Source organism: Bombus flavifrons, chromosome 10, assembly GCF_040668555.2.
Source record: "Bombus flavifrons isolate JBK064 chromosome 10, iyBomFlav1_principal, whole genome shotgun sequence".
NCBI lineage: Eukaryota > Metazoa > Arthropoda > Insecta > Hymenoptera > Apidae > Bombus > Bombus flavifrons.
The window spans coordinates 665,121-692,935 of record NC_138451.1 but is presented as its reverse complement, the minus strand read 5'-3'; the positions used below and the strand labels follow the sequence as shown (position 1 = coordinate 692,935).

Genomic DNA, 27,815 nt, shown 5'->3' with positions numbered 1-27,815 from the left:
TGAAGGAGGTGCCGATGGCCAGGGGTGGATACCCGAAGAGGAAGGTGGTATCGTCGGCCGAAATGACGAGAGCGGAGGAGTTAAAGAAGCCTAGGAAAGAGACCTAAAGAGGCTACCTACGCAGAGACGTGCGGAAAGGATAACAGGAAGAAGGCGATAGAGAAGGAGTGCAGTGAAGATTCGGAAGGTTGGACGATGATGGAGAAAAGGAAAAGGGAGAGGAGAGCTCCCCTGGAACAGGCTATCGCTGGGATGCGTCCGGGTATTAACCGGGAGGCGAGGACTGGCGAGAAGGGTGTGCCGAGGGGCAGGAGGAGAAAGGAGGCCATACTAGTTAAAGTGGAGGAAGGCTGTGAGTGGCTAGAAGTATATAGGAAAATAATTGCGGCAAGGAGCACCTTAGAAGGAGCCACTGGAGTGAGAAGGACGATGGCGGGCCACATTCTAATCGAATTCAATAGGATTGTAGCTGTAAACATGGTGGCGGTAAAATTGAGAGCCGCCTTGAGCGACAAAACGGAAGTGGCCGCTCTTGTGAATAGGGCCACCCTACGGGTGAGGAATATTGACCCCCTCATCAGCGAGGAGGAGCTGGTGGAAAACATGCAAAGGCAGTGGAGGATAAATTCAAACGAAGACATTGAAGTGAAGTCATTGAAGATTGCACCGTGGGGCACCCAGGTGGCGGTGATGGTACTTCCGGCTAACGGAGTGCCACGTGAGAAAAGGGATAGAAAGTTAAAGACAGGATTGACGATTGCATCGGCAGGATTATTAGTGGATGTCCAGCGGTGCTATAGGTGTCACATGCTGGGGCATATGGCGGCGAACTGTACCGTAGTATGTCCTGGCAAGGAACTATGTAGGAGGTGTGGTAGCGCGGACCACGTAATGAAAGATTGCGATAAAGAGCCGAAGTGCGCGATGTGCTCGAGGCACGAGGGCATGAACTATAAGCATACAACGGGGTCGATGGCGTGCCCGATGGTGCGCCAAGGTTTTAGAGAGTATAGATGGGGACTCAAATAAGAGTCCTACAGATTAATCTTAATAGGTGTAAGTTAGCACAAGACCTGATGATGCAGTATGCGTGTGAAAACAGGGTGGACATGGTGGTCATCTCCGAGCCTTATAGGCAGATGCCTTACTGGTTCAATGATGAGAGCGGGGATGCATCCATATGGGTCACCCTGTTTAATAGTAGGCACTCGGTGAGCAAGACCCTAATCAGCAAATCAGGGATAGCGGGAATCAGAGTCGAGAATGTATATTGCGTCGGTGGGTACTGTTCCCCTAACATGAATAGGCACGACTTTGACGCCTATGTAAAGGAGCTCGAAGAAGTATTGAAGAACGGTAGGGAAAGAGCTCCGGCGTTGATGGTGGCTGGTGACTTCAACGCCAAATCATCGGCTTGTGGAGGCATGAAGACGGATAATTAATTAATTGAGACGGTAATTACTTAATAATTACTTGCTAGCTTCTGTAATAATCACATCTGTACCAATAAAGGTCAGCTAGAATACACAACAACGACGGCCATTACACGTGAAGGTTCAGTATACGCCCCTAACTCTAATGATAACCCGACATACATATATATATGTCGGAGATGAAAGGACATCGGAGCCTCCCTTTTGGAATTTCGGGAAAATCCTCTAACATCGTGGTCTAGATTCTATCATAGGCGTAATTAAACAATTGTCGTCTTCCGATCCGATTGTATTTGTTCGAGATTTGTGATAGTGAGTTTGGGCTTGAGGCGACAGTCAGTCGCCGAACGTAGCCGCGGTCACGGGATGAACGCTTTGTCTGGCAGAGGTATGGAGTAATTCTATAGCTCTTCTTAAAAAGAAAATCATTGTCATTAGTTTCTCGAGTATCTAATTACCACGGTCACTTGTCCAATTCTATACTAATCGTATTTGCACTAGTCAATGTCTTCTCTACTGCATAACGACAATGTGCAACCCAAACGAAGATTCGTTTCACGCCCCTAACTCTAATTCTAATGTAAACCCGACATATATATGTCGGGTTATGGTTAGAATTTTGGGCGCGTAACAACTGTTCACGTGAATTAGCCATTGTTTTACACAGCCGAGATTATATTTACACGTATATACAAGTCTACTACAAAGATTAACAAGTAGTAAGTCTAGTGAATAATAAGCTTAACGAATAATAAAGTTAGTGAATAATAAGCTTAACGAATAATAAAGTTAGTGAATAATAAGTTGAACGAATAACAAGTCTAACAAATAATAAGTTTAATGAATAATAAGTTTAACGAATAGTAAGTTTAATGAGTAGTATGATTTACGAATAATAAGTTTAATGAACGCTATTAACACTATTTTTGAGTTCAAACGAATCCAGGGTCAACGGGATAACTCTCTACTAAGCGTAAGCTGATCTAGGCACAGAAATGCGATTGTTGAAAATGCTCGATGTGTCACTCTCCAAGGCAGTCGCAAGAATGCCTGCCTCGTGGAGATTTTGTTGCATTTATTTTCTATACTCGTTTGGAAGCATCGAGAATGTTCCAAACGCCGTTGCTAGGCAGACTCGTTGGAAGCATCGAGAAAGTTCCAAACGCCGTTATTAGGCAGTTTCTGCCTGGAGTTTGATTATTAATACAATGTATGCCCATTGGCCGCATACCGCTACAACCACATTTCTCGGAAAACCCATACAACCACTCCAGACCTCTGTTAGGCAAAACGTCCATCCCGTGACCGTGGCTACGTTCGGCGACCATTGCCACCTCGAAACCAATCTCCGCGAATGGCGACAAAACAGTAACATTTAAATGTTTCAGTCATGAATAATATTTTGGACATGATACTATTTACATATATTATAGATATGTATTAATACTCGCACAATTTTTTAATGAATTAAGAAAAAAGACTGAACTTATGGCTTATGAACTGAAGTATCAGCCATAATGCAACGATAGGCATTATAAGTAAGTCAATGATTGATATAATAATAATCATGATATCTGTAGAACGCATATCTTAAAAATCTAAAAGATAGCTAAATTATTCGTATCTAATTTTTTCTATTCAAAAACCTTTTATAACGAATGGCCAGAAAGTTAATTTTCTCCTCAATCTTTTACATCTATTCAAGAGTATTCGGAATAATTTATTTAAAAATGATTTTCAAAATAATGGATCCTTAATTTCTTGGTCCGATTTAGTCCCACTGTAGAATTTAAAAAAAAAATATGCAGAAATTTAAAAATTACCAGAAAAACATATACGGTCAGATTCTTTCGATAAAATGAAATGTAAACTTGCTCTCGATGTCCTTAGTAAGGGATGGTTATATTATTTTACCGCTTCATTGACAGGATGTATACAGACAACTATGGTTCAACACACTGCTATCTTCTTTGAAACGTTTACATAAGAAAGCGTGTGCAAAATAAATATAGAATTAATGAACGCAGCTTTAGATCATTGTAAAAAACATCGAGGCGGGGAGTTCACAATTGTGAACATCTCGAAATCCTTCGACACCATACCACATTCGGCAATCAGACCTTGTCTGGCGAGACCTTGCCGACCCCTATAATTGACATAATTATTGAAATGTATCGAAATTGTAAAACGATTATTAAAACGAAATACAATATAGGGGTCGAGGTTGAAATCCTCAGGGAGTTAAGCAGGGTGATCCGTTATCATCGCTGCTATTTAATCTATGCCTTGAGCCGCTGATAGAAATAATCAATATGAAGACCGGTGGCATAAATATAAATGAAAGACATAAGATTCCTGTGCTGGCCTTTGCTGATGACATCGTCTTGCTTGGTGAAGATTAGAGGGAAGCACAGTGTCGAATGGACGACCTCCACAGATACCTGGAGAGCCTGGGTATGAGAATATCAGTCGGTAAAAGCCAAACGTTCCAGGTGGTAACCAAGAAGGACACCTGGTTCGTCAAAGATCCGAAAGTACAAATTGGCGCTAAGAAAATACCATGAATAAACCCAGAAGAAGCATTCAGATATCTGGGCGCAAAGATTGGGCCCTGGAAAGGCGTCCACTGTGGCATAGTTGTGCCTGAAATTCTGAGCATGGTGAGGAGAGTCCGCAAGCTCTCCTTAAAACCATGCCAGAAGATTGAATTATTAACTAAATATATTTTCCCTCGCTTCATTTACCACCTGTTGATAAATCCACCAGGAGACGGTGTCCTGAAACATATGGATAAGAGGGAAGTTTACCTCTACTTTATGACACTGACAGACCTGGATGCGCACCTTAGTCTTCACCATGTGGATAAGTGGAAAGTAAAAGAGCGCAAGACGATTGATATTAAAATCCTCAGGGGCGCTAAACAAAGCGATCCCCTATCACCACTACTTTTCAACCTATGCTTAGAACCGCTGCTGGAAGCAACACAGGAAACCATCGAACAGATCAAGATAAACGAAAACTATGAAATCCCCATTTTGGCCTTTGCTGATGACATTCTCCTATTGCGAAAGAATGGCAAAGAAGCTCAAAAACAATTATCGATAGTCCAAAAATACTTGGAGGGCCTCGAGATGAGTATCTCTGAAGGGAAAAGCCAAACAATCCAGGTGGTCTCAAAGAAGGACACCTGATACCAAAGGGATCCAGAGATAGAAATTAATAATAAAAGGCTACCGAACATCGCACCCGAGGAAACCTTCAGGTATCTCGGCGCAAAAATTGGACCATGGAAAGGCCTGCAATGTGGCATTATTGTGCCAGAAATACTAGGCACAATTAAGAGAGTGAGGAAGTTGTCATTAAAGCCAGGCCAGAAAATGAAGCTTCTGCAAAAATATATATTCCCTCGCTATATATTTAACTTATTGATCAATCCACCTAGCGAGGGAGTTTTAAAACTTTTGGACAGTGAAATCAGGCAAGAGGCCAAAGCTATTCTTCATTTAACACCTCCGACGGCGGCAGGTTTCTTCTACACGCCCAAAAATAATGGTGGACTAGGGTTACCGAGATTTGAACACCTAGTGAAACTCGGTATCCTTAAGAACGGAATTAAAATCAAAGATTCATTAGATCCAGCAGCATCTAGCTTAATGAATAAGCACAGAATTGAAACTCAAAAGGATCGCAACTCCTTGAGGATTAATTGGCCCGCCACTTCCGCGGACATTGAAAAGGCCAAAAGGAGATTGAAAAATGAGTATATAAAACAATGGGCCGACTTGCGGAGTCAAGACCACGGGGTGGCAGACTTCGCAAGAGAGAAACTTGGCAACGTGTGGCTCAAAGAGTTCACCTGTTGAGGCTGTCTCGCTTTATCAACGCCTTAAGGTTAAGAACTAATACCTTTCGCACAAGAGTAGCTCTAGCAAAAGCGGATAAAAAGATAAATACAACGTGCAGGAGGTGTCATGCCCAGCCCGAGACCCTAGGACACATTTTGGGGCTTTGCCAACATACGAAGGGCTTAAGAATAAAAAGGAATAACGAGGTTAAAGCTCTCCTCGTCGAAAAGCTTCGGGACAAGAACGAAGTGTATGTCGAGCCTTCTATCAAAATTGGAGAGAATCTATATAAACCGGACCTCATATTAATAATAATTTAAAAAATTCTTAAAAATATGTAAATTATTTGTGTTTTCATGAATTTACATTTTATATTTTTGTTAATGAAAAATAAATTGTTTGCTTTATTCGTACACAACATCTATACATATATATTACAGTCTTAAGACCCCGATAACCTTCTTATGGTACACGCACGCTTGTTGTCAACAGACTATTCTAGATTCTTCTAACAGCTACCAACAATCTTTTGTCTCAACTGAGACCTGGACGTCCTCTGACGCTTACACACACATTCACATGTACAGTGTAAATGTATCATCTACCTAACAATTTTTCTATATTTATACTCACATTGAAACATGGCAGCATCGAGATGTAAATAAGTATCTACCGAAATAAATACTTCGGTTAATACAAATGCTTGAAAACTAAAAAGCGGAAATTTCATATACCTTCTATATTTTCTTTTGTATGTTTTTACTATAATACGATTAAATAAAATCTCGAAATTTTTAAATATAAAAATATCTCCGAAATATATTGCATATTAAACGAATAAAAATCCTTTTTAAACAAGGAAATATAACATCACTCCAAATCGAACATCCCCGTCTTACCGATCAATCTCACCAATCATACGCGTTATATCTGCTTCCTACTGCAGAGAAACCAAAATTCGGTTGAAATTTACACGTTTGATCTTCCTGAAAACATTGGAGCAAAGGAGCGATACAGAGATCAACAATTCTACGCAATTTCTCTAATGATTTCGCTCGTAGAATTTTGAGCACGTCGATTCGAGGAGGGCAACAGACTTTCGAGTACCACCTACGTCTAAGAAGTTTCGATAACTTGCGCTTACTGAATTATGTTACGCGTACGATCCTACGTAGTATATCACGTCAAGCATTATAGACGCGCAACAAGCTAGTAGCAGCGTAACATCACCAAGTATCCCATGGATTGACACAGTTAATGCTATCACTTGCGACAGCTTTCTCAAGGATCAACGAATCGGCTGTTAATTATCGCAGCAATGTAAACGTTTGCCTCCATTTAATTATGGATCTCGAGAAATTACGCTAATCGATCGCTTGAACGTATAAACGAACGTGTTACACATTTATGCTGGACCCGTGGATCCAACGAAATCTCGTATTACCTTCATTATTCTCTTACAATCTCTATTTTGCAATAATTTGGCGATGGTTTGAATTACACGGATCTCGTAAAATCAAACGGTTAAACTAGGTCGTGCGAGGTAGGACGAGATCAGTCCCAGTACCGTATAAAATAGCGTAATGCCCGAGGTACGTCGATCGGAATCAGGTGCTGCCAATTTAACCACCGTTCAAATTCTTGGCACGTAAATCCAGTTTGGAGGCATCAATACTGATGATAACGACCAGAGATCGAACGGAATAGCATGCTCCCGACGGTCAGGGTCGATCAGCCGTGCTACACAGACTTGTCTTTCGTTCGTTCCACGTACAACACCCAGTCGAACCTTGAAAAATTTCTTGTTGCACCCGATGATTCGGCCAGTTGCATTAAAATTTTCGCGATTCAACGGTAATAACATAGTTTCACTGTCGATATAACTATTATGTACTTGAACTAGGATGATCGCCCAAGTAACTGCAATTGCGTGTGCTCGCTTCCCCGAGCACATTCTCGTCCGGCTAGTTTTGTTTTAACCCGTTACGTCCACCCCATTCATCGGCCAAAAAAAGAAATACTACTACTACTACTACTACAAATACTAAAAGCGAGCATAGTGACAAAGTAGTAACAAGAATGACTTCCCATGCGCTGGATGATCCAGAGGATGGGGAGTTATTGGTAGTTGCCCTCTTGTATATCAGTTTGCCGGGCCTCTTCGGCACATAGCATCTTCTTTCTTCGGGCGCAATGCCCGCTGAAGCTTACATCTAAGCTCGGGACGTTCTAAGTCGCAAACCAAAAAATAAAGTACAAAGGTGAAATAAACACATAAATCGCGTAAGCTGATCCAAGGATGAACAACGACGATATAGCGATCGCTGTCTGCTTGCACGTGCATGCTCGACCAATATTAACGTTCGTATCAAAAACCACTCGCGAACACGACCGCGAAATTCAAAAAATCGACGAGCAAGGCCAGAAACGATGATATGTTTCATTCGTGCCAGTTTTACCGACGATTATTCGAATGAAATTCCCTGAAACAGATTGGTCACTCGAAAACGCATCTAACCGACCAGAGGTCCACCTCCACGGTTCTCACACATAACACCCGGGCGCAAGAGCCTACACTACAGAGAACGTCCCGGGACGCCTCCGATACCCGATCTTAACACACAGCATGCACACTCTAAGGTGCGTACCTTTCTCCTGAAATCGACTGACGAAGGCTAGTAACCATTGCGTAAATCGTGATAAAACACATCTGAAGAAATGATATCGTTAAAATAAATGTAGTATCGTGAGTGTTTAGGCTGTAGATGTCGCTGCTGGTTACGGCCGCTTTTCTTCTTCTTTTTTGTATCGTGGAAGAAAAATCGGACTCCGGTCGCAGGGATTCGAACCCCGGTTCCGAACGTTCGTAACCTAAGGCGCTAACCACTGCGCTACCGTCGTCCGCCACTAATTAGTGTCGAGTGATGGTATTTGCTATTAAGTGCCGCCACAGGCCTTTTTTTCACGATACTACTTAATTGTAAGTAAACATGGAATTATAATTGTAATTGACGGCAATATTAAAAGCGTGGTTACACTTAATCGTGTGGATGATATTATCAGAAATTGTGATTGCATCGAGACGTAAATTGAATGGATATATATCTCGACATTTTTAATATTTGAAGTTGTAACGAATGAGAAAAAGCGACGCAATTCCACGGCCTAACAACACACACACACACACACACAATGTGGAAAATACGTCGTGGACGATACACTAACACATAGTCAGTGGCTGAGAAATTATTACATGAAATGTGATCATCGTGCGCAATGTCTTTCTCCAGTTCAGGTAGCACCTGGGCTAATGAATCAGGTCCTGACAATGGGCACGGAAAAGATTAAACTTGAAAATCCTGATCTGAAAAGATGATTAGTTTGTGTAATTTTTATTTAACGGACTAACGCTCTTTGATTTTATATTTTGCTACTTCGATTCTGGTCATCTCTACTTTATTAATTTAATAATAACTAAGTAACTCTACTTTATTAATTTAATAAACCAGAACAAAATTTTAATATTGCAAAGAAGGTAGCGAAAAAGACTGAGGCTCAATCAAATGGAATAACTGACTCTAAATATATTACTAAGAAAGAAATAATCTCAGGCAATCTCTTTGTCGAAGGACATAATCGAAAATGCAGAAGCAGTGTTCAAAATTATTGCTTTGATTAAAAAATCTGCCTGTCGCGGAGTGTCTTCTGGCACGTAAAATTTCACACATTCTTATACGGAAAAAATGAATTTTAACTGATATTTTAAATTCTAGGAGAAGTGAAATAAACGAACGTGACTTATTCCCTTAACCTACGATTTACGTTCGAGAATGCCCGTAATATTTACGTTTGGTCCGATCATCGTACTACGGGCTATTCCCGTAGTTGTAGGTTAAGGGGTTAATATTGTCACGATCAATTCATTGCTAAATATCAAGTATATTTATGTTATACAGGAATATTCGTGTAGATATTTGCCATTTGAAAATATTCATACGGAACATTAACATGCATATTTATAAATAACACGAATATATTCTCAAGTGTATATGTTTAATTTATTTATTAAAAAGCTAATTGTTATAATCGCGCTGTGCAAGAAGACCTATCCTAAACTAGTAAATTTGAAAAAAAAAATTTGAAAAATAGAGCGTTACTACTCACGGGTATAAAAGATACTCGCGTTCACTATGCTCGCAAAGAATTCTACGTAATACAACCAGTCACTCACGCCGATTCGGACCTTTTATCCTACGACATAATTGAGTGACCGGAGGAACAGAAATGCATGCGACTCACCGTTCGAAGCGGAGAAACAGAGGACGTTACCATCGATACTGGCTATCCCAGCGAATGTCGTCAGGAAGATTAACATCAGGCAGGAACCGTTGAAAGGCCCATGGTAAAAATGGAGGTTGCGAAAAATCTGTTACAAAACAAAACACGATGAGTGATCGCTGACTATTTGAAAAGTTGGAGATAATGAAAAATGAAGGTTTATTAACTTTAGCAATAATAAAGATTGAAATTCTAATAAAATTTGATAAGTATAAAAACTGAAACTCTAATATGAAAGTGTAAAATCTAAAATAATCTAAAGTATGTTAGTCATTTGTTTTAGAATTCGGTATTAAGATTTTAACTCTTATTTTATTTTAATAAAACAATAACCTCAGAAAATGCTATCCTTCTAAATTTTCAATCAAATTGTATTTCTTCATTGATAATGATCAAAGAAAAATATACAGAATAGACATAACTGAAAGTAAGTATGTAAAAACACTTACATACTTGGCATTTGAGCCACTGTCAGGACACTCCTAAAGATGAAGAAGAAGTTGAAGCAGTGATATGTCTATAACAAGACATAAGGTATCATTAATATCGGCAATACATATTAACAAACTTGAAACTTTAGCAACAATAAAGACTAAACTCTAATACAAAATATAATCTCTTTATATATATAACTCTAATATAAAAGTTTGAGAACAAAACATTCAGTGATTTTTTATGCGTATCAGACAGTTTTATTGTACTTTAATGTTAAGATTTTAAGACTTTATTTCAATTAAGAAGGACATTTACAGTTTTCTAAATTATCAATCATTTTTATTGTATATTTAACAATAATTCAAACAAAATATAATGAATAGAACAAATTGAAATACAATATGTAAAACTACTTACATTCTTGTGCTCCTACAGAAGCTTTGTCCTCTTGAGAGATGCACTGACTCTAATACCGAAAAAGAATGTTCAAAAGAATATAAAATAAGATCACATTACCGCGACCGCTAAAATTATAATCGGCGAACAAGAACTCTAACGTCGCGTAGAAAATTATTTGATAAAATTTTATTACTTTCGCGTGTGATTATTTAATTGGATTAAATTATTGGAGTAATAAAAGACCGACGCCGCCAATACGTAACAATATGTTGCGTGACGCAACGCGATCCATGTTATCGGTATGAAATAAGACGACTAAATGACTCCTTGTACCTTAGTTTCGCCGAGTAACTACCAAGGTGTCGGGGGGAGGGGGGGACACATGAGCCGATGGCACAAGTAACTACGCAGTTAACGATTCTACGTAGTTACAAATTAACGAGACAAAGAAATGTATACATCAACAAAAATATTCATCTTCTACGAAGGACTTCCTTTCGAATTACGCAGCAGTAACCTTTCTCTACATCGATATTTACAAACATCGTATAATAATTCGTAGCCCTACTGGCAACATCACAGACACATTTGCCTAACTTATTACCTTACTTACCTTATTTTAATACCTGAATTTCATTAATCAAAGCAAGATTTAAACAACAGCATGAAGAAAATTACCCAGTATGCAGATGAAGTGTTAAGCGCTTTTTAAGTGCGTATTCTCTTTTAATACTAATATAAAAATAATAAAAGAGAAACGTTATTTATTCCTAAGTGCAAAATGTTGTCAGAGAATAATTTTCTCACGGTTGAAAATTTGAAGTCCACTGATATTTTCTCTATAACATTTTTATTATCACGATATAGTATCTGAAGTTTTGACCGATCCAATAATTTTTATTCTTAGAAATATCTTGAACACGGAGAATTAAGAAATGTGTAATGAAGGATATAAATAATGGAAATTAATTATGACGGAGGAATCAACGAAGAAAAGTTATTTTGCTAATTATTACACGAATGAATATTCAGAATGTCGCGCAACGATTACTAAACTATTTAATTAACACTAACCTCACCAGCCCTAGCCAAATGACTGGTGTAAAAATCTAATTTAGAATTGTATATTTATCGTTATTTCTTTTGTTCATCTAGCTTTATGTGAATTCTTATATTCTCCGATTAATTGATTTATCAACTTTTAAAACCAGTTATTTGACCGGGCCTGGTGAGGTTTGTGTCAAAAGCCAGCCTGAAATTTTCTTCAACTTCTGATCTTCGGCTGATTTTCAGTATTTTACCTCCGACTTTTCACCAGTAATTAGATTTGACAAACGAAATGCAATGTAAGACTTGCCAACATTTGGGCCATGTGGCTTCTAACTGCCGCAGCGTTAAATTCAACGATAAATTATAATTCAGATGAACGTATTGACCCAGATTCCTGTACCGAAGAAAGCAAGGATAACACAAATCAACCTTGTTGCGTGTCGTGTAAAAATTTTGATCATCCTGTTCACATCAAGATTGCTCTCAACACTTATTGTTAGTGTTAAAAAGGTGATGGCAAAAGAAAATTTGGAATATTAACGAAGAGCGAAACAAATAAATACGATTCGTTCGTGAAACAAGTAACTCAAAAATTACTTGCAGTCAAATTCCATCGAATAATAAACTAGATAATTGTCCTAACCTCTGTATTCTCTTATTTCATCGCGATATATCTCATGGTTAAATATGAATCACAACCCTAACGCTGTCCTTGGAGAGACGGCTAAATACTACAATACAAAGCTCAAACTCTAAACTTATAGGGGAAATCTTCACGTTTATACCGCAGCAACATAGCTCAACAGTGAACCGGCTCCTCTCACTTCACTAAATAATAGGGCGACGATCCCCTAGACGAGTCCAGTAACTCGACGGTAAGAACAGAGCATCGCTCGCAGCATTCAAGATTTCTAAACATATCCTACAGCCACGTATAGGCAATAGGAAGCTACGTCTGTATATCCATTATTAAGCTATGTCTTATTCCTTGACAATGTTTCAAATCAACCAAAAAATTTAAGAGAAAACAATACTTGCCTCTCCTTATAAATGAAATATCATAATGGAACTTTCGGGCAGCCGACTATATCAGGCCAACTGACTCAGAGTTCAAAGTAATTACCCGTGCTTCCAGATTTTTTCCTGAAACACGACTTGGCAAGTAGATAGCTGCCGCTATAAGGCATTATCTAAAATAGGTTTGAACCGCGAGAAAAATTCGGAAATCCCCAAAAAACATCTCCAAAGTAACAGCCCAACAATGGAACTTACTTAGAGCAGCTCCTATTTCTGTCAACAAACAAGTGATCCGTAATGTGACGACCTCTACTCGAGGTTGCGAGTGGAACTCGAGCATCGCGCCTGAATACATAGCGACATGGCGTCTCGAGAACCAAACTTGGCAAACAGCCATTTTGTCGGGAACTTTCGCTTAGTAAATTCCTCCTATTCCAATTTATTCCATGCTATTAACCCTTGTGATTGGAATGGACTCACTCTCCCAATCTGAAACTAACAGGGCGATAGGCCAATAACAAAAAGTGAAGAGAATAATATTCTTAACAATGCAGCTTGTTATATGGCTCTCGATAGACCGTAGTACGCTCTCAGCTCCACAGGTGTCACTCGGTACTCGAATACCTAACTGTCGTGACTAGCAATAATCCGCAGATGGCGCGGCACGTTCCGTATACTCGTCTAAGACTACATATCGTAACTTGTACGTACAGCGTATTCGTGGCACCACCAATTCGTATATCGGCACCAGGCTGATGATTCTATAACCCTGCCCTGAGTAACCGGGCCCCCATACCAAGATGGCGACCGCCTGACAGACCCGTGCGCGTCTCTTCACGTTGATACTGTCACGACCGGCATACTTCAAATCCGATAGACTGACGATGGAGATAAAGATGTGGCGGCACTCGGCGTCAATGTATATCGCTGAAGTGCCTAATGAACCATCAACATCCCCACGGTCCTTCCACCGAAGGTTCTAGAAGAAAGAGCACGTGGCAACGGTCGCGGACGCCTAGCAAATGCATGGACGGTGGGGATGTTGAGAGATGACAAAAGAAAGTAATCGGATCCGATCAAAAGTCAAATTGTAAGAGTTTCAGTCTTGGAAAGTCACGCCTAGAGTTCGGAAGTAGATTGTAAAGTGGATTGTTGTTAGAAAAATAAAGTTTCTTTTTTTATTTTTTACTTCAAATTTCTTTTTTTATTTTCTTTTTGTTATTTTACGTGACAGCAGCATAGCAAAGAATTTATGAAGTCTTGACTTGTTAAAAAATCAGGATCCTTGCATATCGTAAAGTGCGTTTGCCATATATTTCTGGCAATGTAGATTCTTCAAATAATTTCCTAAAAATTGATAGCCAATTAGAAAAATGAAGTAATTGTTGAAGTAGAAGCCTGAAGAAAACTTATACTAAAAGAAACAGGAATAAGGGCAGGTTTGCATGCGCAAGGATGTGTAAGAGTTCACTTACAAAAATCAAAATAATTGATAATATAATTAAAAAGTGAGAGGAAAATATCGTCCCCTCTATGTCAGGGGCATAAATGTGAGGATTATCTGTTGGATCTAACTTCTTCTGTTTGAACTGAGGTGTCTATTGAATATCTCTCTTTCGTCTTAATTTTATGTGAAAATGACATATATAACGATAAATTTACGCTCAGGAAAGAACCCGAAACCAAAGATGAGAACACTTGATATTGTAAACGGCACTCTCGTCCGACGCAAGCGCAGCGATCTCAGAATCGAGATCCAAAGAGCAGGTCTTTTTCACAACAAGGCGCCGAATGCCAGTCCCGGTAAACGTCGCCTCTGCTCGTGCCGATCAAGTGCATTACAAAAGGTATCATAAAGTGGTAGAATCATATTACAAACTTACATACTCGTCAACAGCCCAAACGTCAGCTTTAGTCGTTCGACTTGTTACTTGCACTCAAACCGGTACGTACCATAGGCCCTCGTGCAGTCATTAGTTTAAATAAATAGTATTGGATGATTTTATCAGTTGATTTTAATTTAATTTAATGTAATTTAATTAAAGGACAGGCTCTGCAGTCCTGTCAATAAATATCTAGCTGGTATTGCCACCATGGAAATTTATTTATACATATGCTATTATACTCGTAATAAAACTTTTCAAATCAAACTACTGTACTATTAGGTTAACTGTTTTAACTATAATCAAAATAATACTGTTACTATTTAGTTTAATGGTACTGCGTTCTTCTACAGATTTCTTCAAACATCAAATTTATTTAATGTTAGGGACTACAATCCTGGCCCTGTCAGTGATAACGAAATTTATCCTCTTTCACGTTGTCAAGGTAAGATGAATAATATAAATAACTAATTTTTATTTACAATTCGCAAATCCTCCTACTGTTTTTCCAATTTTAATCATTACCACCCCTTTGTACCTAGTCAGCGACTACCACTTTATTTAGATATTACACTTTCTAACTCAGTTTAATCATTAAATTGTTCTGAACTTTTAATGACGTAGTGAGCTCCATCGATACCAATGATTCAATCTCTTTGACAGATCAGTACTGCTAACCAAAAATAAGAACACTACATTGTTTAATTCCCAATTCTGGACCTACATATGGATTATATATTAACGGTTATTATCACATAACCCAACCAAAACAGAGCCAATATTTTTATAAAATTGAATTTTATAAGAAACCATACCTATTAAATATTTATTATATATTTTCCGGCTGGACATTGGATGTCTATATGCCATTGTTGGTCAATCATAAATATTTCTGTTGTTGTTTTTAGTACTAGATAAACCAATTGTGACAGATTAGTCATTTATTATAATTCGGCATATCCTGTTCTTTATTTGTTAGTGTTGAAGTGGTCACCACTTATAAGAAAACTCTACATCTGGTCTTTTTAGTTTCTCAAGCACTGAAGCCATCGACAGCACGTAGACAAAAGACTGCGACGAAGCCAGACCATAAACAGTAGACAAGCGACGTTGGCTTCGAGGTTTTCAGTTATTGGATAACACAGCTAGCGTGCGGATCTGGACCAGCTCAAATTGTATTCTTACTTATAATTACACTTATATTTAAATATATTTTCTGCCTTACAATTTATCCACTAGTTTTCTCTGATTACACATCGAATAACCTCAACAGTTAGTTTACCTCCTTTGTTTTCAACTTTACCTCCTATGTTTTAAACTAAATTTATTTCGAATAACCTTAACCTTGATTTAGTTCTAATTAGCTTCCTGTGTATTCGTATTATGCGGCGATATGAACTATCTACCATAAACCACGGTTAATTTAATTCTTTTTATTACTTTTTAGGACGAATTCGCAGATGTTTATCTACACCTAGCTGTATGGTTCATCATAATATTGGTCAGTTAATCTCTTAGAGTAAGTACTAAATTTATTTTCTGATTTCTACATAGATTAGTTTACTATGATCCTGTAACCTTACCATACTTTACTATACCTTAACTACAGCCTTTCAATCACTTCACCTATCAGTTTATTATCTTTATTAAATATACTATATTTATTTTATTTTATTTTATCTTTATTTTTATTTAGGCCCGGACCACCAATCTTACCCAATGCTATCGTCCTCGCATTCTGCATGACCACAGCCCACTGTAACCTAAATTAACAATGAATTACGATTACTTAAACTCTCAACTTCGGTACTTAACACAAGAAAATTCACACTCTACACAAAATTAATTTTGATATTAAATATGTCGGAGATGAAAGGACATCGGGACATCCCTTTTGAAATGTTAGGAAGAACCCCAATACCCTAGTCCAGACATTTACTATAACTACACTTAAGTAATAAAAATAAGAAATAGTTTTAATGTTCCAATCCAACTTTATGACGATGGGCTTGGGCTGTAAGAGACATAGCGGGTCACTGAACTTAGTCACGGTCACGGGAGGGACGCGTACCTGACAGAGGTATGGAATGATTATATGACTCTCCTTAAAAACAAAGATTGACTCGAGAGGTGGGGAGAGGAATATATAAGGGCAGTTCCACTTGGATTTTTTTGGAGTTCATGCAGATAAGTTTTACTTGTACGGGGAGTTATACGTGTATCACATCGCATTCGTCATCCCGTGGACCGTGGATTCGTTATCGAACCTGAATTCGTTGTCCATCTGATCGCCGCTATTACTTATAGCCTCTTGTAATGCCCACATTTGTACCAATAAATATCAGCTATATCCGCGATGGTAAATTTGAGTGAAGGTTCATCGAACGCCCAAAATTCCAGCCTTAATCCAACAAATGAATATTAGTTTAATTACACAATGATCAGACTATGATCTACGTCGACCCTATCAAGTGACTCGTAGTTATTCCTTTGTTATAGTTCCTAAGCTTTGATACCTCCCAAAAACCTTAAGACCCACCCTCGCGCTGAACCCTACAACGGTGGGATGTTCTCACTCTCTCCCGGTCTGTTTGCTCTTTTACGAGCATTACGCTTTCGCAATATGAGCGTACAGCGAGGAACTCTTCTTGCCCCCTCAGCATCGCTTTCACAACTGACGAGAGGACTAATCAATCGCCAATCGCTTGTCTCAGAATACCATGGGGGCCTCCCACGCCGGGCAAAACTCCAGCGTGTGCTGGGGCCGGTCCTGGCAGTGGTGATAGGTGTTCGTCACCTCTCTTCCAATCTTCTGCAAATATTCCCCGAATACTCCATGTCTTGCGAGCACCTGCGGCATTCGGAAGGATAGGATCCCTCCAAGCCTCCCAATTTGGGAGGACCGATCTAACGGCCCGGTGGGCACAGACCCTTTTTTCTCCGAAGAGGGGAAAATACATTACGCATACACAATGTAATGTGCAAGGGTTATGTGAGACTCGGCAGGATGTCATCGCCATGCCCACTAAACTCCTCTTCTCCTTCCAAGTCTGGTTCGATAATCGAGGTTCCAACCCGGAAAAATCATTCGACAATACTTCGGGTTGGCTTCTACACAACGTACCCTAAGCTTCTGCATCTACTTCACGTCACTCTCCTTCTTCTTCTTCTTCTCATCAATCCAGTCCGCCTCTAGATTTCCCTCTCTCTGAGCTGCCGTGGTACATTCTGGTACAGAACACTGAGAATTTCAGCTACAAACGATTTTCCGCAGCCATCCTCGCGACGATGTCGTTCTCCACCTTCCACTCGACCCCCACCTCGGATTCGAGCGCAGTCCGCTCGACCACCCATTGAGGCACTTAAACAGCGTGTGCTCCACGTCATCCAGATCGTCCCCATAATCCCAGTAATTGGTATAGCTCTCTTTGCCCAAACTATGCAAATAGTAATTAAAAATACCATGGCCGGTAAGGATCTGCATTACATAATTGATGATATAACATGATATGATGACATAATGATTCTCCTCTTCCTCCTTACGAAGATCAAGGGATTACTAATCAACCTTCTTGTCCTATTACTAGGATTGTGGAATGCCCATTCTATACCCCGCCTGTCCTCTGCTTCTTGTATCAAACTCTTCAAATCCTCCACCAATTCATACGCCTCGCCCTGCCGATTTTTACAAAAGCCCTTCTTCGCCTCATACTCCTTCCACCGAAGCCTGGCCTTAATATGAATGGGCAGCATGCACTACACACAACGTCCCGTGCGACACTGTCCTGTACGCTGTAGCGTAAAAATTAAGTTAAAACAAGAAACTTGTCAATTTCCGAATAGGGGATCGATTTCTTTTATTTTTCACTCAATTTGTACAGTATGATTTTTGGTTCGCGATAATACACTTTTGATACTTGGGCTAGTTGGGCATTGTTACAGACTGACTGGATGATGATGAAGGGTGCATTTATATTGTTTTATTCGTCGGAGTGGGAGAAGGCTTTGCTTGTACTTGTCATATATTTCGGAGAACGGCTAGAGTGACCGAATGCCACCCAGGCGGCTGAGAACGGATGGTGACCGGACGGTCACACGTGATAAGGCGCTCGGAATTTTGGTTTATCATAAGGCTGCTCGAATTTCACCTGCGACATTCCCCCCTTCTTAGATCGAACTTGGTCCCTCAAGTTTTCTTCAGAAGACTTTTGTGGAATCGGACTTGACGTGGCATGAAAATTACGGCTGATTCCTCCTCATCCTCTAGGTCGTATGTGTTGGTTGGAATATAGATGTTGGGTGTCGTGGCCAGGGTGCTTGGTACCAATGGGGTTGTCGCATTGTGGCTATTGATTATGGTTTCATTTCGGCAGCAAAATAAATTGATACATAATTTGTTCGGTATACGTTTCCTGATGCATCTGAATACCCCTATTTTGTTTAATCCATATATACCTAGTATGCCTAATGCTATGTACCCTAATATCTGGAGCGTGGTTAGTCCCCAGTACTGTATATTTTTGATTCTATGTTCGAAATTAAGAGTTTCTATCTCGTCACCTATTTTATCGATCGTGGTTTTATAGCCTTGTAAATTATCTATTATCTTTGGTGCTCGCTCGAGTTTATCTAACAGATGAGTGAAACTTTGTACAATATATCGCAAGAAGTGTTGGCTCTTATAATGGAAGGCTTGTCGAGTTTTCGCAAGGTATGTTTCGTTTGGCAGATTGTGTCTATTTCTATCGGATTTGCCGGTATCGCAATGTAGCAGTTGCTAGTTTTGAGCGGTATAAAGCTAATGTCTTCAATCTTAAGTACAGTTATTTGGCAATGTTCAATGCGAGGTTTGAAGTTTATTATTTCGCTGCGACAATCGGTTCTCGAGTTTCTGTCATGGATTGGTAGTGTTTGTTTACATATAGTGGTTCCGGCTCGATTTTTACAAAATTTGTTGAAGTACTCGATATCAGCGTTTATAAATGAAAGACCTGAGGTTAAATACATCTGATGTTCGACTGCTGGAGCCAAAAATTCTCCATTTCTCTTACTCGGGATAGGATATACTTGTAACATGTTCCATTCTGTGTTAGAGACTAAGGGTACTATGATTTTGAAAAATATTTTGTTATCTATTGTGAAGAGTTTAAGATCACTGATGTCGAGTATGAATTGAAAATGTTCGGTTTTGGCAGAGATCGCGGTGTTGTACATCTGGCTACCTATTGCCTTGGCGTAATTTTTTATAAATTCATCGGAGTCGAGTATTTGTGGACTAATTATTCCCTGTTTGCCTAATATCATGACGTTAAGTATTTCATCCAATTGGAAGTGTAAAGTTTGCATCGCGGTGTCGAGTTTCATGATCATCTTAAGCATAAATCTATCGATATTTGCCTGCCATTGTTGTTTTAATATATCGTTATGTGATTTCTCTAAGTGGTTTAGGTTTTCTGAGTTTAGAATTTTTCTAATAAGTGCTGTTTGATTAGCTATTATGGTCTTGATTTTATTATTGTCATCGAATAGTTTGTCCATATTCTCGTTTATGATCGTAAGATCGTCATCGTCGAGAGTTCCGAACAGACTTTTCGATACGGAACCTATGATGTTGAGTAAACCTCGTGTGTTTCGGGTATGTGTTAACGCTTTCAAGTGTTTTGCGAGTTGTTTTAGGTTATTGATACGATTTTGTAATCCGTCTAACCCTTCAGCGTATTGTAAACTTCAGCGAGTCTATTGTAAACGTATATGATTCTATTGTGTTTATCTGCTCGTATATGTCGCTAGTGTCTAATCCTACTATAATATTGGCAGTATCGCTGTACAAATATCCTTTTCCTATGTTTTCTACGAATACAGAGTTTCCTTCTAATGGTGTAATATTTATTTGCGCGGATACTATTCCGGCAAAGAGGAGCATCGACCTGGAAAGTAAGGTTTTAAACGATTACCGTGTATCTTTTTGTCTTGAATCAGATAGTATGGTGTACATACTTTATCAATCGTGTATGGTCCTAACCATTCCACATCATGTTTATGCCTTTTATGATCGTTATGTATTAAAACGGAGTCTCCTTCTTTGAAAACTGATTGAGGTTTTATAATTTTACGTTTTTGATCGCGCTGATATCGCTGTTTACTTTTGATCAATGTTTCGCGGGCGTGTCGGAGTCTAGAGTCCCATCCTTTTTTGCGGAACGTGACTTCGTCTGCGTATGTGCGTTGAGGATTCTTGGATTTTGTGGAGGGAAGATTGGCTTGGTGTCCGAATGTAAGTTCGAATGGCGTGTAACCAGTGGAGTCGTGTATCATTGTGTTATATGCAAGGCATACAAAGTTAAGTTGATCGTTCCATTCTTCATCCGAATTTCGCTGTATCGATTTTAATATGTCCGTTACTACTGCGTGTGTTCGTTCTAAAGATCCGTTACTTTGTGGGTGGAAGGATGTGGTTTTGATATGTTTGATTTTGAACGCGTCTTCGTACTGTTGCATCAAACTAGATATAAAATTCTGTCCGCGGTCAGTTAATATCTTTTTTGAAGCAGAAAAGATGTAAATGTAATGATTCAAGAGTGCGTTCCAAATTGTTTCCGTTTGCTGAGTTTTTAGTGGCACGAGTATTAAGTATTTTGTCAGTTCGTCATGTATGGATAGAATGTACTGGTTGCCTTTCTTCGTCTTTTTCAGTGGGCCTAATAAGTCCATAGCAATTTTATCGTTTGGTTCGAGGGGTGTGTCGGTGATACAAGGTTCTTCGCGCGGTCTGATACGTGTAGTTTTGGTTATTTGACAGGTGTCGCATGATTCTATATGTTGTTGTATGCGTTTCATCAAATCTGGTATTCTGTGCCGTTTATGAATGCGGTCGTATGTCTTTTGTATACCGGGGTGTCCTACTAAATCGTGATTTTCTTTTAATAATTCGTCTATTTCTTCGTCGCTATATGTTTGGATTGGTTCCCATGCAAAATTTAATTCTTTTACGGTGTCGTTCAGGAATAATAAAATTCGTTTGATCGCGTTCTTCTCGGTTTCTGTGAAACTGTCGTCGCCTATGAATAATTTCGTTTAATTTAGTTAACCATTCGATTCTGTCGTAATTTCCTAGCTCTGTTTTGGATAATTGATAGAAAGGTTTATGGTTCGGAGTCATTTTGAGAACTTTGGGTAACGCGTCGGTAGATTTTTCCCAATCGTGATACTTTTTATCGAGTTCTATGTTCAAATTTTCGCGTTGTCTGGTCAGAACATGTATTCTAGGTAGTGCGTCGGCTGCAGTATTATCTTTTCCTTTCGTATATTCTATGTCGTATTCATATTCTTCTAATTTTAATCGCCATCTCATCAAGCGTGATGAGGGATCTTTGCAGTTCTGTAGCCATTTTAGCGCTTGTTTGATCGGTTCGGATGAGGAATTTCCGCCCTAACAGATATTGTCGGAGGCGTTTTACGGCCCATACTATTGCTAAAAGTTCTTTTTCTGTAGTGGAATAATTTCGTTCCGTTGGGTTTAGAGTTCGCGAGATATAACAACATGGATGTCCGTCCTGTGATAAGATCGCACCTATACCTTCGTTACTGGCGTCAGTCGTTAATGTGAATTGTTTTGCAAAGTCTGAGAATTTTAGTACGGGTGATGAACAGAGTTTGTCTTTTAATGTCTGGAATGCTTCCTGGGTTTTATCTGTCCAATGAAATGGTGTCTCCTTTTTTGTAAGTTCGGTCAATGGTTTCGCGATTTTGGAAAAGTTTCTGATGAACTTACGGTAATAACCTGCTAGTCCTAAGAAAGATTTGATGTCTGTGGGATTACGTGGCTGTTTGAAATTGCTAACGGCTTCTAATTTTTTGGGATTTGGTTTTACGCCTTCGGCGGTTACTATATGTCCGAGATATTCTAATTCTGGTTTGAGAAATTCGCATTTGTCCGGCTGTATTTTGAGTCCGAGTTCGCGTAAGCGTTGCAATACTATCGCGAGGTTGCTATTGTGCTCTTCAATCGACTGTCCGAATATTATAATGTCGTCTAAATATACGAAGCAATGTTTATTTATGAGTCCTCTTAGCGCGGTATCCATCATGCGTTGAAATGTTGCGGGTGCATTCTTTAAACCGAATGGCATTCTATTGTAATGATAGTGTCCTTGTGGTGTGGAGAATGCTGTGTATTTCTTAGAGTCTGTGTCCATTGGGATTTGGTGGAATCCGGAGGATAAATTGAGGGCTCAGAAGAATTCTGCGTTGCCTAGTTGGGATAGTATGTCGTCTATGTCAGGTAATGGATATGCGTCTTGGTCAGTTAGCTCGTTTATTTTTCTGAAGTCTATTACAATTCGCCATTTCTGTTTCCCTGAGGCGTCTGCCTTTTTTGGTACTACCCAGACTGGTGAATTGTAAGGAGAATCAGATGGTTCTATGATGTTATTTTGCAGCATTTCGTCCATTTGTCGTTTGATTTCTTCTTTGTGGCATTCAGGCGGTCGGTAAGATTTTGTGTTAATGATTTTATTTTCTTTTAACGTTATTGTGTGTTTAGCAAGGTTAGTGCATGGTAACAAGTCGGTCTCTAGATTGAATACGTCAAGGTAAAACAGCAATATCTTTTCGATTGGTTCGCGGAGAGTTTTTTCTATATGCGAAAGTCTGACTAAATCTTTAAATGTGGAGACTTGATCGTACGTGTTTGAATTTTCGATAAAATTGGTCATTTTGGCTGGGCACTCACCACCATTGATAAAGCATATCGTTGTCGGTTTTCCTTCCAGGTAGACTGTTTTTGACACTGCTTGTTTTGGAGGTACGTCGTTTTCCTGTTGCAATAAAAGAATATTATTGTCAAGTTTCAATTGTTGATTTGAAAGTTCAAATTTGAATTTAGATAGAGCTGGTAAACCGAGTATGCCGTCTTCTATAATTGGAAAGTTGTCTTCTACTATAAAGAATTCTAGAGTTTTGCCAAATAGTTTTACCAAGGCGTGTTCGTTAGTTTTAAATTTAGAGTGTCCCATCGAGAATTTTCGTTCTTTTGTTATTTTAGGTCGTAATACGCATCTTCGTTTAAGTATGTTAATTCCTGCTCCGCTGTCAACGAGGAATTTATGTCGCCGTCCGTCGGATCGTAAAAGTACTGTGGGGAGACTTCCTGTTGTGGCGTTAATTCGTAAGTCTGGTCTATTGGTTCCTCTGTTTCTTCTTTGTGTGTCTCGAGATTGTGGATCGCTGGTGGTCTCCAAAATTGGCTGGGCGTTTGAAAATTTCTGCACTGACTAGAGACATATCCGATCTGATTGCATTTGAAGCATTTTAATTGAGTCCTTTGGGCAAGTGGCATTTGTTCAATTTGCAGGAAGCTTCTTGGCATTGGATTAGGTGTTGGAGTTGGTTTTCTAATGATTAGGTTGGGATTATTAGTTGCTAGTCGTCGCTGTTCAGGGAGTCGTAATCGTTCCATCGGTTTTGGTCGTCGATTTCGATCTTCCCTGAAGAATCGCTCTATGTCGGTGGCTTTTTTCTCGGCTTCAAGGATATTGTATGGTGGATTGGCGAGTAGTAATTGTCCCATTTCGGTTTTCAGACCTCGAATAAAATCGATTACGGAGTCTCTTAAAATCCTGTCGTTCATAGCTCGTCTAGTAATTTCTTCACAGTATTCGTTCGTTATACTATATTGTAGCTTATTGAGCGCTCTGCGGAGTCTGATGATATAACTTCGCACACTTTCGTCGTGACGCTGTCTCGTTTCGCGTAGCTGGTCTTGTTTTTCTCTAACGGAGTCTTGGGTGGCTATGTTTCGTCGTAGGGCATCGTACAGGTGTCCGTATTCGTTGATTGGTATATTGCGGATGGCCATTGCGGCTCTACCCGTGACTTTCCCGATTTTGATCATTTTTAGTAACAGCGTGGGTTCGCTACACATGGCTCGTAATTCACGTACTTCGCGTATGAACTCTTCTACTCCGATATCGTCTTCGCCGTTTAATTGTGGAATGCATGCTATCGCGTCTTTGGCCCGTAAGCTCGGAGGGGTGAATTGCGGTAAACGATCTTCGTAAGAGGGATGGTTGTCTGCTTCTGTTTGAATCGGAACGCACGGTGGGGAAGTTCTATCTCTCGCGGCAACAGATTCGTCCATGGTGATAAGGGAGCCTAGTTCTGTAGTAGCGTCGCGTCCTATTTTTATTTTGGAAATATTTTTGGCTAATAGTTCTATCTCCGCTGTACGCTTCCTATTTTCACTGTCGGCTGTCCGTTGTGTCTCTTCCATTCGTCGCGTAAGAAGTTCGATTTGTTTTTGTATCATGTCGAGTCTGGCAAGAATCGAATTATCCGTAGCTCCGTTTGTAGAAACGGTTACAATAGTTTCGACTTTGTCCTTTCGTGATGTAGACAAGATTCTAATCGGGCTTATTGAACTATCGTAGCTATTTGAACTCGAAACGCTTGAGAAACTTGGTTTTATCACACGGTAATGAAAAGATGAATCCAAATTTCTAGCTTACCGTGGTAGTTATGACCGTTGAGGAGTCTCTGGGATGTTTCCTCTCTGGTTGGTTTTTTTTTTTTTTTTTTTTAGATTCCGAATCTTATTCGTAGGCTTGCTCTGCGCTGACCGTAGTCCTCTCGTCTAGTTGCTGCAGGGCTTCGTAGTAGCAAAGATTCGCGGTGGTTCGCTGATCCTTCGATCTTCAATGATGCGCGTACGCCGAAATCGTGATTTCGTTCACACTGAAGCGAATGGATACTGGCAGGATCGCCAAAAATGTAGCGTAAAAATTAAGTTAAAACAAGAAACTTGTCAATTTCCGAATAGGAGATCGATTTCTTTTATTTTTCACTCAATTTGTACAGTATGATTTTTGGTTCGCGGTAATACACTTTTGATACTTGGGCTAGTTGAGAATTGTTACGGACTGACTGGATGATGATGAAGGGTGCATTTATATTGTTTTATTCGTCGTAGTGGGAGAAGGCTTTGCTTGTACTTGTCATATATTTCGGAGAACGGCTAGAGTGACCGAATGCCACCCGGCGGCTGAGAACGGATGGTGACCGGACGGTCACACGTGATAAGGCGCTCGGAACTTTGGTTTATCATAAAGCTGCTCCAGTTTCACCTGTGACAACGCCGTCGACGTACGAACCAAAGCCGCCCGTTGCGCTCACCAGGATCATCCTGTTCTTGTCCATACCGAGAGCAGATGCCCATATCGACGCAGCATACAAGACCACCGATTCCCAGACACCGTAATACAATTTCCTCACGGTGTCGGTGGGTCCATTGACGTTAAGCAGCAGGTTCCTGATAGCTTCCACAAACCTCTCCGCCTTATCGCACACCTGCTCCAGATGGGAGGAATACCTCCTGGCATTGTCCAATAGCACCCCCCAGATATTTCTCCAAATGTCGACATAGATCCGCTACTCCGCACACTCTACCCAGCGCATCTAACGTGACCCTGCGCCTCCTAAATCCCTATTGCTCCTTATGGAAGGGGTCCATTCCTTGGCACCTTTCGATCAACATCTTGCACGTGTGCTCCCAGACCTTACTCAGAGCCGGCAGAATGTTTATTGGCCCATATGATGATGACAACAGCGGAACGCTTGCCGGCTTCGGCAAAAGAACCACCCTCGCCACCCTCCTCACCGCCGGTATTCTATCAGACCTATTTATGCTGTTAAACAGGTCCAGGAGCCGCCCAGTTCGTTGTTCCACGATGATCCTAACGATCTCCTCAGGTACCCCTTCCACACCCGCAGCTTTCCTCGGGTCGCATTTCGCAATAGTCGTCCGCAGGTCCTCTTCCGTTACGCGTAGATCTTACTCCTCTTCTTCTAGCATCTGCGGGGATCGGGAACTATGATCTTCGTCTTCCTGCTCCGCTCGCCTGGTGACGAAAAGATCTTCTAAAGTTCTCGCAACTCTGTCCTTACAAAGACCCTCCGGCGGTAACCCCCGAGTCATTCTTGCTCTTATGACTCGATATGGGCTTCCCCAGGTATCCTGGTCCAGAGTTGCACAAAACTCCTTTCACCTTTCCTCCTTGCAGCGTTCAATCGCCCTTCTTAGCCTCCTCCTTGCCTCCATAAACTCAGCTACCATTTGGTCAGCATTGTCTCTACCAGCTGCCACTGCCAACTGCGCACTTCTTCTCAATCTCAGAGTTGCCCTTCTCAACCCGGACGACTTCTCGTTCCACCAGTAATTAAAACTGCTCTTGCCACGCGGCTGGAAAATCCTTTTCAACTCATCGGCACACGTTCGCTTCAGACATTTCTGGAAATGAACGCCGTGTGTCGCCTCGTCATTCGCCATAAAGTTCAAGTTACCGTCGAACCTCCTCAGGAACTTTCCCTCGCCAATATTCTTTGTCGAATATCTAAAACTACCCCGCGCTGGCTTCTAGCAATTACTCGAAAATTCACGTAATAAATACAGGTGATCAGAGGCAAAGTAACAGTATCTTAACTTAAAATAACAGAAATCTTTTTCCAATTCTGACTCATTCGTCTATTAACACTTAAAATGTCTGGGAAGCTTGTACATCCATTCCTAACGTAGGACTACAACCCCATCGTCCTAATCGGCGTCAACTCGTTCCTTGTCAGCATATCCAGCAGATATGTCCCTCTAGGCTCTCTCCACCTACCACCCCAGGTCGTGGATTTCGCGTTAAAATCACCGGCCACTAACAGCGTCGGAGCTCTTCTCCTACTGTCCCTTATCACCATCTCCAGTTCCCCTATGTATCCGTCAAACTCCTGCTTACTCACATTGGGAGAACAATACCCACTGATACACATCGCGTCCTCCGATTAATGCCGACCAATCCCTCCTTGCTAACCAATGTCTCACTTGCCGCATACCTTTCATTGAATAGGGTAACCCATAGTGATGCATCCCCGACCGTATTATTGCACCAATAGGATGTCTATACGGTTCGGAGATGAATACTACGTCCACCCTATTCTCACATGCGTACAGCATTAATAAGTCTTGTGCAAGCTTGCACCTATTTAGGTTTTGTTAAGGTATAGAGAGGATTCGGAAATCCAAACAGTTTACTTTATTTCACACACAACAGCTATACATATATATATGTCGGGTTTACATTGGAATTAGGATTAGGGACGTGAAACGAATCGTCGTTTGGTTTACGCATTGTCGATAAGCAATAGAGAAGACATTGACTAGTGCAGATACGATTATTATAGAATTGGACAAGCAACCGTGGCAATTAGACACCCGAGAAACTAATGATAATGATCCTAGGTTCAATAACGAATCCGCGACGAATAACGAAACGTCGACGGGGTGATGGATGAACGTGCCCGCAAAATCTAAGTCGGACTCTTTGTTAAAACGGGGAATATCCACCGAGCGTACAGACGCTAAGTAAGCCGCTAAT

The 27,815-nt window shown here is 40.3% G+C and overlaps 1 long non-coding RNA gene across 2 annotated transcripts in view; it reads right to left on the bottom strand.

Annotated features, from left to right (window-relative positions):
- The window catches only part of LOC138183818 (uncharacterized), a 411,340-nt gene that overhangs the window by 19,947 nt on the left and 363,578 nt on the right, over positions 1-27,815 (bottom strand). The window contains exon 3 of one of the 2 annotated variants that reach the window (XR_011174171.1): positions 9,578-9,704. This is a non-coding gene — a long non-coding RNA (uncharacterized LOC138183818). Of the gene's footprint in view, positions 1-9,435; positions 9,705-27,815 lie in introns of those variants that run through there. The other variant, XR_011174170.1, reaches the window with a different exon arrangement.